General features: G+C 40.3%; 1 protein-coding gene across 10 annotated transcripts in view; it reads left to right on the plus strand.

Moving 5' to 3' along the window:
- Positions 1-93: 93 nt before the first annotated feature.
- Adgrl3 (adhesion G protein-coupled receptor L3) overlaps positions 94-14,866 on the plus strand; it is a 721,722-nt gene continuing 706,949 nt past the window's right edge. For 4 of the 10 annotated variants that reach the window (XM_076938710.1, XM_076938714.1, XM_034508804.2 and 1 more), the window contains exon 1: positions 95-634. The gene's annotated coding sequence lies outside the window, so the exon portion shown is untranslated. Of the gene's footprint in view, positions 635-969; positions 1,106-1,455; positions 1,474-14,866 lie in introns of those variants that run through there. The other 6 variants (XM_076938716.1, XM_076938717.1, XM_076938718.1 and 3 more) reach the window with 5 other exon arrangements.

Consider the following 14,866-nt stretch of genomic DNA (forward strand, 5'->3'; position numbering starts at 1 on the left):
TGGGGTGGGAGAACTGGATATAAAGATCGGCTGCGGGGGGGATGGTGGAAGATTTTTGGTCTCCTCAGCAGCGGCTTTTCTTGCGGCGGCGGCGGCGGCGGCTGCAGGAGGAGGGAAATCAGCTCTGGCTATGACTGCCGCATGTTAATAGCTCCCGCTTGGGTCCACCGGCTGCAGCGAGAGACACAGCCTGACTCCGAAGTTGTGCAACTGTGCCCTGAGAGAGACATTTGAACCCTCCTTCTCTTTGCTCCGCTTTTGCCCCCCTGGGGCGTGTGAAGCGAGGAAACGTAAAGGAAGACTAGCATTGGCTTTCCCGGCTTCCCCTTTCTCCATGGCTGTGTAGAAGAAGAAAGGAAAAGAGACACTTTTTGTTGTTTCTTTGACTGGGGTCTCCACCCTCCTGCCGTCTCTGCGTTTTGATTATCATTCGTTGCTTGGTGTGACTTGGGGTGTCTACAGTGGGACAGGTCCATCTTTTTTCTGTTTTCTTTTTCTTTCTTTTTTTTAAAAAATTTCTTCTTCTTTTTTTTTTTTGCCCCGGGGCTCAATGGATGGATTGTGGAAAACTGCACCGGCTTGCAGGTTGTTGAGCAACTGATGGGACCATCCCAGGGACCGGCGGTTACGAAAGGTAATTTATTCTTTGCACTCTTCATAATTGTGGTCGCCCTGGTCGGGCGCAGGCGGCGGCATCCGATGGGCGGGCAACCGAGGGGGTGCGGGGTTCGCGTACACTCACCCTTCCACTCACACATTCGCCTTCGCACACTCGCCCTCATGCACACACTCATCTGATCGTGATGCGGGACGGGAAGGGAGCCTCCTGGCTGGTGGGCGCTAGGGTTTGGCATGGGTTTGAGGTTTTATCAGCTACTGGGCGACCAGGTGACAGAGGGAGATGTAGAGGAGAAGAGAACCCGCGTACTGTCAGTCGCACACGCCGGGTGACAGGAACGAATCCCACCCCGCGCATTTTCCCTCCCCTGTCACCCCAATGCTGTCCTTTGGTAGGGGCGGAAAGCAGCCAAGGGGGCGCCTTTTCTCCGCTAGGCTGGAGCAACATTGGACGTGGGAACGGGTTGGAGGACGAACAGGGAACCGGGTGAGGAGCGCAGTTCGGGGGTGATGGCGAATGTGGGGTGGTGAGCCTGGTTGATCCTCCCTGGACGCCTCCCTGGGAGCATCCAAGGTGGCTGAGATTGCCTAGGTCGCGCCTCTGAGAAGTGGAACTGCGTTGCCTCCAGACATTTCTCTTGAGTGTCTCACAGCCGGGCAGTTTGTTTTAGACCTGAGTGCCTAGGCTTTGTTGAGCCATTTTAGCTGGAGAAAGCTGTCACTTTCATGGGTGTCACGGGGTTGAGCTGTGGCCCAGAGTGAGCACCCAGTGTAGAGAGGATGTTCAATGGGTCGGGCGGCCCGGGCGCCAGGGTGCGGTGGGCAGAGCTGTGTGGCCCTGGTGGCGAGTTACAGGTAGGCGAGCTGGCACCTGGGTGCTTGCTTCTCTTGGGAGATGGGCAGTCTCTGGGCTGAAGTGGAGCGCGAGGTCCAGCACTACACAACCTCTGGTGCTAGCCCAGAGGAGGCTGCTGAGCATGCCAGATATCCAGCAGTGCAGCCCTGTGTTTGTAGGGGTAGTTGGCCAGTGGTCGGCGTGCATGTGTCTGTGTGTATAGGATCCTGCGCGCTTAGGGTGGCGGGCAGACTTGTGCAGGGGTAGGAGAACTGAAGCGCCTTCAGTGAAGCTTGTTCATAGAAATCGCTTGGGATCTGCTTAGCTGGAAAATCTGGTTTCAGGAGGCCCAGAGGGCCCCCGGTGGGGTTGCGAGGAAGCCTGGCGGCAGGTTCCCTCTCCCCTGGAGATCCGTGCAAATGTTTGGAGTCGTTGGTGCAGCGCTCTACAGCATCCCAGATTGGCCTTGATTAGACCTGCTAGAGCAGTCACCTCTCGCGCAGATTTGCGGTAATCAAGTGTAGCCCGCAGAATCCTTGGTCTCTGGAATGATCTGGCCACATTCCTCGCCCGAATAGAAACGTGTGTTGCTTTTATCGATAGCCAGTGATAGAGCAGTTGGGTGAACTGGAGGCTTGGGAGCCACCTCCCGAGTGTCTCCTCCCTGAGGCTCCTAAGGCCCCTGACTGCAGTAGTTAGAGAACATTGTAAACAACAGTGTAAGCATCTTTGCCACTGTCTCCCTCAGAGCCGAACCTGCTGGTGGCTGTTGTGTTTACTTTCCTGGGTGGATTACTCATTAGGAAGTGTGAGGCTTCTTGCACCTCTGATTTTACATCCTTGCAGCCAGCTGCCGGGGGAAATGAGGAGACACATAGACTCTGGCAAGAAGGAAAAAAAATGCCTTCTGTGTTTTGCTCTGAAGTAAATAGGAGGTCTGCTAATTTTAGTGTCATATGGTCTGTCTTCGCTAGTTAGAGAATGGTGTCGTAGAATCTGCAAGGAACCACTTTACAGATTTTTTTTTCTTTTTGCATTTGGAAAGTCAGCTGCATTTGTCTAAGAGATAACAGACGTTAGGCAGCTCCCTAATTCATTTTTTTTCAGTCTATAATGTACCGAGTGGTCAGCAGTTCTCGCGCCCAATTTATCTGTAAGCTCATTGCACTTAGAATTGCCAGTTGTTTTCCGGCGTCTTCCAAAGAGGATAGCAGATCATTTGTGTAGGAAACAAGGGGATGTTTATGCTGAAATCCCTTTTAGCTTCGTTTTCTGTTTTGTTTTGTGTTTTTCTCCCTTTAAGTAATGAAGGAACAGGTAACAGATGTACAGAGATAAACACTTCTTAATAAACTCATGCTTGCAAAGATAATTCTTTTTGAAATGCAATAAGTAAAATATATTGCACTACTTAGTTGCATATTACTTCTGACTACTTTGATGTCTGTGTAAAATGTCTAGGTTCTAGTTTATTTTAAGAAACCCATATTTTTGTAGATGTGCCTTTAATTTTAAGTATACCTTTAAGGACCTGACCATAAAGCATAGGTTACAAAGGACAAGTACAGAATTATTCACTCATGCCTAATTTTGATTAAGTTATATTTTCTAAGATTACTTATAGGAGATATTATCCTATAACCTATGACCATTATAAAAAACTTAGATTTATGACTTTACCCCCTAGAATCTTGCTTCCTATTTTTTCTTTCCTTTCTTGGGGTGGGGGGGGGGGTCGTGTGAAAGTTTCTGAACTTGCAGACATTTCTGAGGATTGTAGGACACTTCTCCTCTTTTAGCAGCTCTCAACACAGTGATTTACAGTCTTTATCAGAGAAGATCCCATCAGATCTGTCCTGTCTCCTAGCAGCATGCGTTTGTTAGCAGTCAAGCATTCCACAGGTCCTGATGTCATTAGGCCCGTGCCTGTCAATGCATTGCGCTGTCTTTAACCAAAGGTGAATATGTCAAGAGCATTTACATCCCATTTCTTGGCACTTGTCTCTCACTAAATATTCAGTAATGTGTTCCTCTGGAGTGTATGGCAGAGTGGGCTCCTTTTACTTATCCAGAGATGAGGCATGATGGGTACAAAGGTCTTTGTGAACTATTTAATTTCTTGAGATGGAGATGATGGTATGCATCAGGCATCCCTGGCCAGAAGAGTGATAAGCCAGTCAGGGATTTATCAGCTTGGAAAATGCTTTTGAGGTCTCAGTTTCCGTAGCTTAGGATGGAGATTACGCTTCACATTGAAAGCCCTGCTTGAAAATATGAATGGAAGGTCATTCTGAAATCATTTTCTTAATAATATTCTCCTTGTAGTTTGCAGTTTCTGCCTCCCATACCCCTTGAGGGAATCATGTCCAGTGTGGGACTTACTGGCTCCAGCTGCTAGGCCTGGCATTGATTCTAGTATTCAGCAACAGGCAACGTTTTTATGGACTTGATTCATAAGAGCGAATCATAAGTAGCAGATTAAAAATGATTATACGATCACAGAGACCGAACTTAGTCAAATTATAATGCGAAAGTGAATTCTTTCACAGTTTTGATATGGGCCACTTTACAGTTTGGTTGAAACTCTTCAAAAGGGCTGCCAAATGACAAGGACAGTTACTGTTCAAAGGAGGGCATTCGGAAATCAGCAAGGAAACCCGAGTGTGATTCTGGTATTTAGGATCATGCACTGATTTTGAGAAATACTGAGATGAGTTGAGTGGTTCGAAGAGCGGTGGGGAGGAGAGGCAGCTCAGCTTTTCCTAAGGTTCACAAAGGGCTCTTCTGGCTTTGATTCCTTACATTTGCATCACATTCAAAATATTTACTTGTTCACTTAGGTTAGGTTGAAGATGCATTGTAATGTGCCCTTGTTTTGCCTGTTAGGCCACGCATACTCTTCCGTTATTGTTGCATTTTATTTGTGTCTTTTTATTGTGTGCAAGTATGTTTATTTAAAGAATGCCTCGGTTTATAATAATACAAAAGCAGTCAAATATAAAGGCATTTGGGTACTTTTTGTCTAATTGTTTGTTACCTCAGGCATATACACACGTTCACAGTTGCTGTGACTGCATGCATGTGGTTGTGGAGATTTTCAATTCTTACAGAGAAAACTCCAGTATTACATTCATTGTTTAACTTGATACTGGTGTTTATATACATTTGAAAAACTAGTATGAACTTGTTCCTCCATGCCATTAGTGGTTCTTATGCTCTGCAGCCCCCCTTCCACCTCAAAATGTGCTTAGTAATTCTCCTGGCCTGAGAAGTAATAAATTTAATTCTACTTCATAAGTAACTATGTGTAATGTTTTGTTTACTCATTTATTGATAAACACAAAATATAAAAACATATCATACCTCGTCTTATTCAGAAGTAACTGAACTTCATTTATTTGGGGCGTTTGGGATGAAGTTCTGTCTATATTTCATCATGGCAGAGTACTTTAGACCTTTGTTTTCCATTTTCTTTCTTTTTTTTTCTCCCCATGTGGTAGAAGTTGAACCTACCACTTTGAGTGTGCCAGCCAGGCAAGTGTCCTACCAGTGGGCTACATTCCTAGCCCCCAGAGTCTATAAATATTGATAGATAAAGAAATTATTCATGCCTTGATATGTCCTATTGACATTTTAAAAAGAAATTTAATGCTCATGTTAATGAATGTCTTCACAAGAGTAAGCACAGACCAATGACGTTAAAATTCTGGCCTATATTATTCAACAGTTGAAATGGAATAGTGGTAATGGCAATCCATTTCATATTGAAAACTGTGTTTGCTATGGAGAAATAAATCATCCGGCTGACAGCACCTGTCTTGTGAGATTTGCAGTTCAGTTGTTGTGTGGAGCTGAGAACGTTCTTAAGCCACTGCTCTCTCTGTGTGTTTCTGGGAACTCCAGGGCTGTGAGACCCCTTCACAGGCTTGCCAAGTAAAAAGCAAATTAATAGTCATCCTTCCACGTTATCTGCCTTTGTTCGACTTTTAAAACGTGTGCATTTGAGATTCCCAGAATGTGTGTGGATCACGATGACATCATTGCTCTGTTCCCATATGTCATGTGCACATGTGTTTTCCTGCCTTTTATGAGACTTCCGGTTAACCCATGCATAAACATTGTATGATGTGATGATCCCAGATAGTAGACTCAAAAAATACTCTATGCCATTCCTCTTAAAGCATATAAAGAAAAGGGTATAATGGAATCCTATAACCTCCCAAACTGTCTCTGGATCTGTCTCCTTTACACATGAATATCACTCATGTGACCTTAACAGAGAAAGAACATCTTGACATGCGATCACGTATAGTTCACGCTTCAAAAACAGAAGCAGGCTGAGGGACACTGTATTTGTCAGTTCCTTGGCATTTTAATTATTGGTTTTCCCAACATTCTGTGGAGAACTTGATGTGTAACGTTTTGGTCATCACAGAGATCTCCAGTAAGATTGGCATTTGGCTGGTTGTGGAAGAGCCAAGAGAAAAAATTGTAAATCAATTCATGAGCTATAGCTCTTTTATCTAGAAAGGCAGAATGCTGTAGAGGTAGAGAGCCATGTGCCTGCCTAGGGTTTGTGATGCTGGTTGACTTGGGGCCTCACTGTATCTCGGTTTCCTACTTCTTTCTGATGGGCTTGGGAGTTGGATCACATTCACAGACTGTTGTGAAAACTTAACAGGCAAATATACTGAAAGATTTGAAAACAGTTCCTGGAACCCAATAATAATAAATTGTCAAGGACTGCTGTCTTGACTACTATCATCATCATCATTATCATCATCATTAATATTGGATCTCCCAAGAGTCCTAGGAAATGTTAATCAATTCCCTGTGTTATTCAGATATGCAGTCATGTTTCACATCACTACTTCGGAGTGTGCATTAAAATCCGTACTACACTTAAAACTTTCATGGAAAAGATAATCCTGCGTTTATTCTTTACCTTTCAACTCACAGAGAGTTGAGGGAAAAAATTTTTTATAGGAAAAATTAACAGAACACCTTTGCCAGATTGAGCTAAGGATGAAGTTGGGTAGTGTGAATGCTCAATTAAAATTATTTTCAAAGACCCTAATTGAATATTTATGCATCTTGGGAATTATTAGGGAGGAAATCACTTTTCTGAAGTGATATCAAGACGACTCACTACACACTTAATCTGTTAATCACTACCTAAGAACCACAACAGGCCATTTCAGTGAAAAGAATCCTTGGGGTAATTATATCCTGTGGTTCTGTCTGTATATGAGTGGTTGAAATACCAAACTAATGGTGAAAGAAGCTTTGCATACAAATTAGCTTGACTAGGTGCTAAACTTTAGCAGAACTCTAGTCCTTGTGAATCAAGTTTCTGGATAAATTTGAAAATGCTGTGGATACATGCACCGACTAAACATGGTTGCTTTTGCATGTTTTTCCATGGATCTCTGTACGTTTGGAATCAGGCCTATCACTGGGAATACCCTCAACATTTGGATTGAGGTTTTCACAGTTTTACAGAGACGAAATCAAAATCGCACTGCTAGATAGGCAGAGCTAAAAACTGTTTTGTATGAGCTTTTCAGATATGGCCTTTGGAATGGAGACACCTGACTATGCTCTCCAACATCTGCAGGCCTACCTCCTCCATCTCTGCCTGAGAAACAAAGATAGTAAATCCACACTGATGGTTGGGCAAGAAAAATAAGAAGTAAATAGAAAAGTATCTGCTCTCTGCTTAAGGGAACATTGGACTTATGGTACCTGATATTACAGTCACAGTGTTATGAGAAATGTCTTTGAGTACAATCATTAAGAAAACTTAGCTAAATCAAATATCATTTACTTAATTGAAGAGTTCTTGATAAGCTACAAAAATCAATAGCATTTTATTAAGCAGTTAAAAAATGTTTGCGGTCTGGTGTTTGTCTTTCTTGCTGTTCATTCTTCTGTCTCCTCTTTGTTAACCAGTTAAATATCCATATATCCATTGTTGAGTGCCTCCTATTCAACTAAAAATATGAAGTTCTACTATTAATTCCTCACCAAAATAATCCTGACGGGGAAAAAAAATTCTTTTTGACATCCACCTAGCACTCTGGCTGAAGACCGATTTTAAATCATGAAAATAACCATTTAACTTAAGACATTTCAAGTTAAACAGCAGAGCTTCTTCTCACAGGGTGTCAACAGCTCTTTAAGCACTAAGTGCCTCAGTGTTGTAACCAAATCAAGTCATCATCCACTTCCAAAATTTACAGATTTCCATGCCTTTGAAAGATTTATAACCCCAAAGTACAAGTACTCATAAGATTGCTATACATGAATTATGCAAAGGGAACCTTACAATTCAGAACCCAAAAATTGCCTTAAAGACTAGAAGTATTGAAAGGCTTATAAATAAGTTCAGAATTGAGGATGAACATCTGTATTCCAGTGACAGTTGCCAATATGAGTCTCTCTCTCTCTCTCTCTCTCTCTCTCTCTCTCTCTCTCTCTCTCCTGACTCTTTCTTCTACTTGTCTAGTTTGTATGTAAAGAAGGGGAATCTATAACAGCATTTGAGAAAATTAACAACAAAGGCCTGGATGTTGAACAGCTGACTTGCTAAGATGCAGCACACTTAAGTGTTTGAAAGTATGACTCAAGAAAATAAAAGCCAAGTTAACAAAACAAAACACCCTCCTCCCCAGCCCCTTCTGTTTGATCAGCCCATGTTGGTGTTTATGCATCCCGCAGAGGCAGAGTGTGTTACTATTCAAGGCAGCCCCCAGTGGCTCACAGTAGCCTGAGCCTATGAGAATAGGGGTGAGACTAAGCCCAGTTTTTGATGTTATGCTCGGGTGGGTAACTTGAATACTAAAATGCATTCCATTGACAGCTGACCCTGTGAGAGGGTTTTCAACAGTCTCCTGTTTTGTTTTGGTTTGGTTTCATTCTCCCTTCCTTTCCTCAAAGTGCTTCCAAATAAAGACTTTTGCTTGAGAGGAAATAGGCCTGACGGATGGTCATCTTTCTGCGTGAGATTTGATTTCTGCCAGGCTAGGGAGGTCTCAGCTGATTTACATGGGTGTTTTCTTTCCTTCAGATTTTCAGTGTTCTTGATTTGTCAAAGGCTAATGGGTGTTGTTTGAACCCTGACTCGAAATACTGATCATGACTTCAAGGAACGGACAAAGAACCTATTGAGAAATAGTTTTGGTTAACACAAGGCGTGTGTATATCCATTGCTTTTCTTCTTTATAGTGGCTTTAAATTTCAATAGATGTTTTTTAGGGACTCTTAATTCTATTAAATATAGGTGTTTATGAGAGAAAACTGAAGCAACTATTCCCCTTAACAACAATACATAGTCTTTTAGTCTTAAAAAAATCAGTTAAATGTCATTATGGAATTCAACAAGTTTCTCCAAGGCAGTGACGTATTTATCAGTCATTCTGAAACCGTGAAACTTTTATAATAGTATTGCAGTTGTCATGTTTAATTACATTCAACTTCAAAAGTTTACATGAAGTGTTCCATTTATTACTTTTTTTTTTTTAATTGCAAAGGCAATTCAAGTTAGCTTTAGGTTGGGATGATTAATTTATTAGGATGTTACTGTGATTTTAGATGAAACTTTTGGGGGGAAAATGGAGGTTTACCAAAATCAGTACATTTTAGAATGTGCTCTGGCCCTAGGCTTCTGCCTCAGTGCTATGCTGCTGACTGTATTTCCACATGTACTCTACTCTGATGTTTAGAAGCTTTGATTTCTGCCACAAGTAAAATTAGCTACTTAGCTTTTATAGCTGTTTTCTATAGCTTGAGTATCTTTAAGCTGAAGTCTCCCTGTCTGAACCACTCTCCTTAAAATTCAAAGCTTACTAAACTGCCAAATACAAAGCCATGGTAGAAAGTGCTTCATCTGACATTAAGTGTAAGGCCATGCATTAAAAATGCACATTCAGGCAACCTGGATAGGGCACCTAGGAATTATGAGTGAATTTCATGTTTATACTTAGATATCATTTCAGGATTCTTCACTATATACATGCAGAGCTTAAACAAACAACAAGAAAATATTCAAAAGGCAGAGCAGGTCTGTCCACACCTGTGTACCAGCCAAGCAGCGTGAGTAAGGATGGAAAGATAATTAACTCAGAAGGATGGCTCGATTGAGACCACGTGATTTTCCACAGAATAAAGAAAAGCAGTTCATATCATCTGATCATTCACTATGGTGACCAGCTGTTAACTGATAACAAACCACCATTGGAAAACTGGCTAGGAAAACCATTAATTACCTGCAAGTAGTCAGAGTTACCTTGTCTATACATACTATGCAGGGAACACCCAATATGCTCATGCAAATCGTGGGTTAGAAATTTTCATCTTTTGTTCAGAAACACCTGCTGTTGCTGAAACTGTATCTCAGGTCAACCAGGCTCTGGATTATATGAAAACTCATTAAACACTGAAAGATGTCACTTAGAAAAGAAATGTGGTCTTTTTTTCAGTCAGTGGAGGAGTTGCTATGGAGTCCAAAGGGCAAACTGAACTCAGGTTTGTTCAGAATGCCGGCTTCTTCTTGTATATTGTTAACACTGTCGAGAACAGTGCTGTTCTTACAGGTTTTAAGTAGATTTTACAGGAGCAAGTACACCCATGTGAGCAGATCTTCCCAGATGTCTCATTAGACAGTACATACTCAGGATAGAATTAACTCATGTTTTAGTTCTACGAGTGACGTCAGATTATTTTTACAAAAAGGAACACATAGTGATCCCTGACTGGAGATGGCATGGAAGAAACAGTTCTGCTAACAGAAACTGCACAAACAAAATTATGCTAGACGAATAAACAAAACACAAAATAAATGCAAACAGAAGCAAAAGAAGGACCAGTTTGCCTTTATGGGTATGGATCTCTCCATCTGTTTGGGCATTTACACTGGCTAGTCCATTTGTGGCAGGCTTCAGATGGAAGTACATGTTTATTCGAGTAAACATTCTGTTTAGAGACAGACTCTTCAAATGTATAGCAAATGGGATGTTTCAAATAATGGAGGCTAAGTAACTTCAGCTTCATGCAATGACCGAAAGAAAATTTACCTAAATGTATCTAACACTAAGGTTTTGAAATGACAGATTTCTAATTTATTTCCATTATGTCATCATTAGAGCCCGAGGTAAAGTAGAACTCCAACATATTGCTTAGATGAGTGTAGGATGATATGTGAGTTTTTGTGTACTACCTTTGTGGAGGACCCATAAATAGAGGACATAAGAGAGCATCAAATTCCCTATAACTGAAGTTACAATTGATTGTGGACCACCGCATGGGTTCTGGGAACCAAATCCAGATCCTAGGAGAACAATAAGCACGCTTAACTACTGAGTCTTCTCTCTAGCCCTCAACTTATTTTTTGCGATACTGTGATACTCTCTCCTTGTGAACCCAGAGCATGCTAACTTGGCTAGACTAAATGACAAGTGACTCTTTAGTATCCCCTGGTCTCTGTCTCTTCATTATGACATTACAGTCTCACAGCCACCTGTGGTAAACACTTTGGAAATGGAACCATGTATCCAGATTTTAGTGCTTTTCTTTTTAATTTCGTAGTTCAGGCTGGCCTTGATCTCTTCATTCTCCTTCCTCAACATCCCAAATCTAGGCATATGCCACCTGGTTTATTTTGCTGTTTTCTTTATTGAAATTGAGAAGCTATGCTGTTTTTATTTTAGTATTAACAGTGTAAGTAGTAACATATAAAGACACTTTAGGAGAAATCTTACAGGTTAATAGAAATTTAATTAGAACTCCCTTGAATAGCGACTTGCCTTATTGCTGGAGATCCCTAAAGAAGAAAGAGGATTAAAAATCACTGTGCCATCAACATTGTGTTTGGTGATTTGATGGTATTAAGGAAACCTTGTGAGAATTTCCTTTTTTTGGTGCATTTGATTAAATGTGTGATCTTATCTTGGTAAAACAGCCTGCTGGGCTGCAGACAGTAGTGTTCAGAAATGAAATTTACTCAGAGTCTCCTAGCAGACATTTATTCAATGAGACCTTTCTTGAATAAGAACTGGCAGAGAGAGTCATAGTGTGCCTTCTTACACGTGTTTTCTTCCTTGCATGTAGGGGCTGTTGAGACAGAGCAACAGCAACACAAAATGTAATGGGAGATGAAGGAAGGCAACAGGTTTACACATGAGATGTTAGCCTACTTTATTATAAATGGATGCAGTTCTCTGAAAGTTCACGGTGTCAGTAGCAGAGGACACTCCTTGTTCTTCTTTATGAATGTTAGCGTGTAGTGAAGTGTGAACTATAGTTTCTGTGGATTTCCTTTGTGCTTTTAAGGGGTTTCTCATTGGGTCTCAGTAATTCTGAATTTTGAATCTCATATACTCCTCCTCATGGTACCTTATTCCATGTTTTAAAGATGATATTTAAATTATATTTTATTGTGACACACTATTTCGCCGATAAGGAGCACGTCACATTTAAGATTCTTTTGACAGCGTCTTTTATTGTTATAGCTCTTTTAGTTAGGAGGATGTAAGATGGAGAACAAAGGAAGGACCCCAAGCCCCAGAATGTACTGACTTATATACTATCAAAGAGACATGATCTGTCCTCATTGGCTTACAGACTGGGGTCTCATTTACATATCTACTGATAGTACTATCAGCGGGAGAATTTGCGCCTACTCGTGCGCACAGCTGCAGACACCAAGGCCAAGAAGAACCAGGAACAGGAAGCCAGCGCCATCTTCTAATGGCGAGTGTATAGCTACTTCAGCAAACGCAGCATGGCTCCTAACATTTTATGATTACAGATCATAAAACATACTCAACTCTGAGGACTGGTAACAAAAAGTTAAGGCAGAAACCACTTAATATGTTAATAATACTTGTCTTAGTTAGGGTTACAATTACTGTAATGAAACATCATGACTAACATAAATTTGGGAGGAAAAGGCTTATTTGGCTTATACTTCCACATCGTTGTTCATCATTGGATGAAGGCAGGCCTGTAACTCACGCAGGACAGGAATTAGAAGGCAGGAGCTGATGTAGAGGCCTTGAAAGAATGCTGCTTACTGGCTTGTTCCTCATGGCTTTTCAGCCTGCTTTCTTATAAAATCCTGGACCCCCCAGCCCAGGAGTGGTCCAACCCAAAATGGACCCGGCTTTCCCACATAAGATAAATTTAGAAACTGCCCTTGCCTGTAGGATGGTCTTTGGAGGCATTTTCTCAATTGTCTTTCCTCTCAGCTGACTCTAGCTTGGGTCAAGTTGACACGAATGAGCCAGCACACTCCTTATTCACAATATTCACAGAGTTATTTTGAACTTGCAATTTTATATCAATTGCCCACTTTTTGTATTCAGTGGAACTGAGATTAGAACATACACACAATTATAAAATTTCCTGCAATTTCTTTACGTGCCAGTAATTTTTAAAGTATTATTTCTAATCCTAGTGTAGATAGATTTATTTATATACTAACATATTCATATTAGCTGTTTCTTTTATTTTGTCTGGGATAAATGATGTCACATGAATATATTAACTTAGAAATTCTTGGTTGGTTCTTCAGGTCTGTTGCTGAGATTCACTGTATTACATCAGAGAGCACATCACTGTTGTTGACTTCTTCCATGTATGAATGTACTATGTGTCAGCAGTTTTTTGGATGTTCTTTAGAATTTCTTTCTCATACTTGTACTTAGCAATTATTAATTTTTTACTATGAAGCATAATAATTTTTTTTTTTTGTAATTTGGAGCAATTACTGAGTTACATATTTACCAAGATATAAAAGTCAGGGTCAGCCCTTCCTTAATAAAAAAAAAAAAAAAAAGGATTTCCTATAAATATTAATAGTTGAGCAGGACTGTGGATTATATCTTTAACTCCTGGGACTTTCCTGAATAAGCCCCTTGTCTCCTCAGTTCTTTGAAGCAGTTGTTTTGTGAAACTCAAGTTTCACCAAATGCTCAATGGAACATCATAGTGATCATTTGGTGTATATTTGAAAACTCAAGTGTGAAAAGTCAATGACTAGTAAACATATTTAAAGTAAATGAAATTTGTATATGCAGGAATAGAGAGTTCAGTGAGGTAGAAAAATGAATCCTTGTGGCTTACATTTAGTTAACAAGAACATGAGTATTGTGAGACATAGGTGTGGTTGGAGATCTTTTTGTAGATATGTAGTAGGAAGAAAATTTGAAGTGTTCGGCGGTGGTTATGATGCACATTTCTGTAATTAGTACACCGATACCAGGACTTCCTAAATTTGATTCTGTTACTTCTGAATGTGTGAGTATGAGTGTGTGTGTGTGTGTGTGTGTGTGTGTGTGTGAATATACATGAATTGTGTATGAGTGTGTGAGAATGAATGTGAATGCATGTAAGTGTGGATGAGTGTGTTTGTGTGTGTGTGTGTGTGTGTGTGTGAGAGAGAGAGAGAGAGAGAGAGAGAGAGAGAGAGAGAGAGAGAGACTGACTAAAAGTATTATTTTGAATACCTGTTGTGAGCATGTGCGTTTCAGGGTTAGTCCCAGGAGACAATAGAATTTGTTTTACTTTCCTTCTTGGCATTTTGTGTAATTCTGCAGCAGAACATATTTATGAGAGATATTACAATGGTTGATAAATAAATGATTCTATAACTGTGCTCTGTGGATTTACACAAATCAAACAAAAATGGAAGCAGTTATTAAAGGTTCTGTGGCAAGATAAATTTAAGTGATGTTGAAAACTGCTGTTTTTTGTATGTTAGATTCCTTAAAATACTAAGCACTTCAGCAGTTGGTATTGCTTCTTATGCCAGCTTTCTTTACCTTATCTTTAAATATTAAATACATTTAACACATAGGGTTTTGGGCCTATAGGTCTAGTCTTCCAATTTTAACAATTCTTTTAGAGAACAGAAATATATACACTGCATGATGAACACTTAATGCTAGTCTTCTTTTTTCTTCCACATGACAGAATTTATTTACATAAAATTTTAAATTACAAATTTTCAGTATTAAATTGTATTTAAGCTCCAGAGAAGTTGAGTGATCATTTTTGAAAGTGAACATATGCATCCAGAAAAATATAAAATACAGTGATTAAAATGTCTCTCTGAATAAGTACAGAAGAGAAGAGCAGAGCATTAGAAATTGGAAAAGCACAGTTTCAAACTTTACACTGTGAAAACATGAGTACTGATGGCTTGATTTCTTCATCTGTTAAGATAGGTGTAAGATATATTTATTTTCATAGGTATAACAAGTATTAAATGAGCTACTGTACATAAGACAAGCTCATAAATAGAACATATTGTTGGAATTTTTAATTTGTCATGTTTTGCTGAAGGTGATCTCTTTCCCTGAGTATATTTCTACATGTTTCTGCTATTCCCTGAAGGAAATTTTTTTTAAATTA

The sequence above is a fragment of the Arvicanthis niloticus genome, chromosome 7, assembly GCF_011762505.2.
Source record: "Arvicanthis niloticus isolate mArvNil1 chromosome 7, mArvNil1.pat.X, whole genome shotgun sequence".
Lineage (NCBI taxonomy): Eukaryota > Metazoa > Chordata > Mammalia > Rodentia > Muridae > Arvicanthis > Arvicanthis niloticus.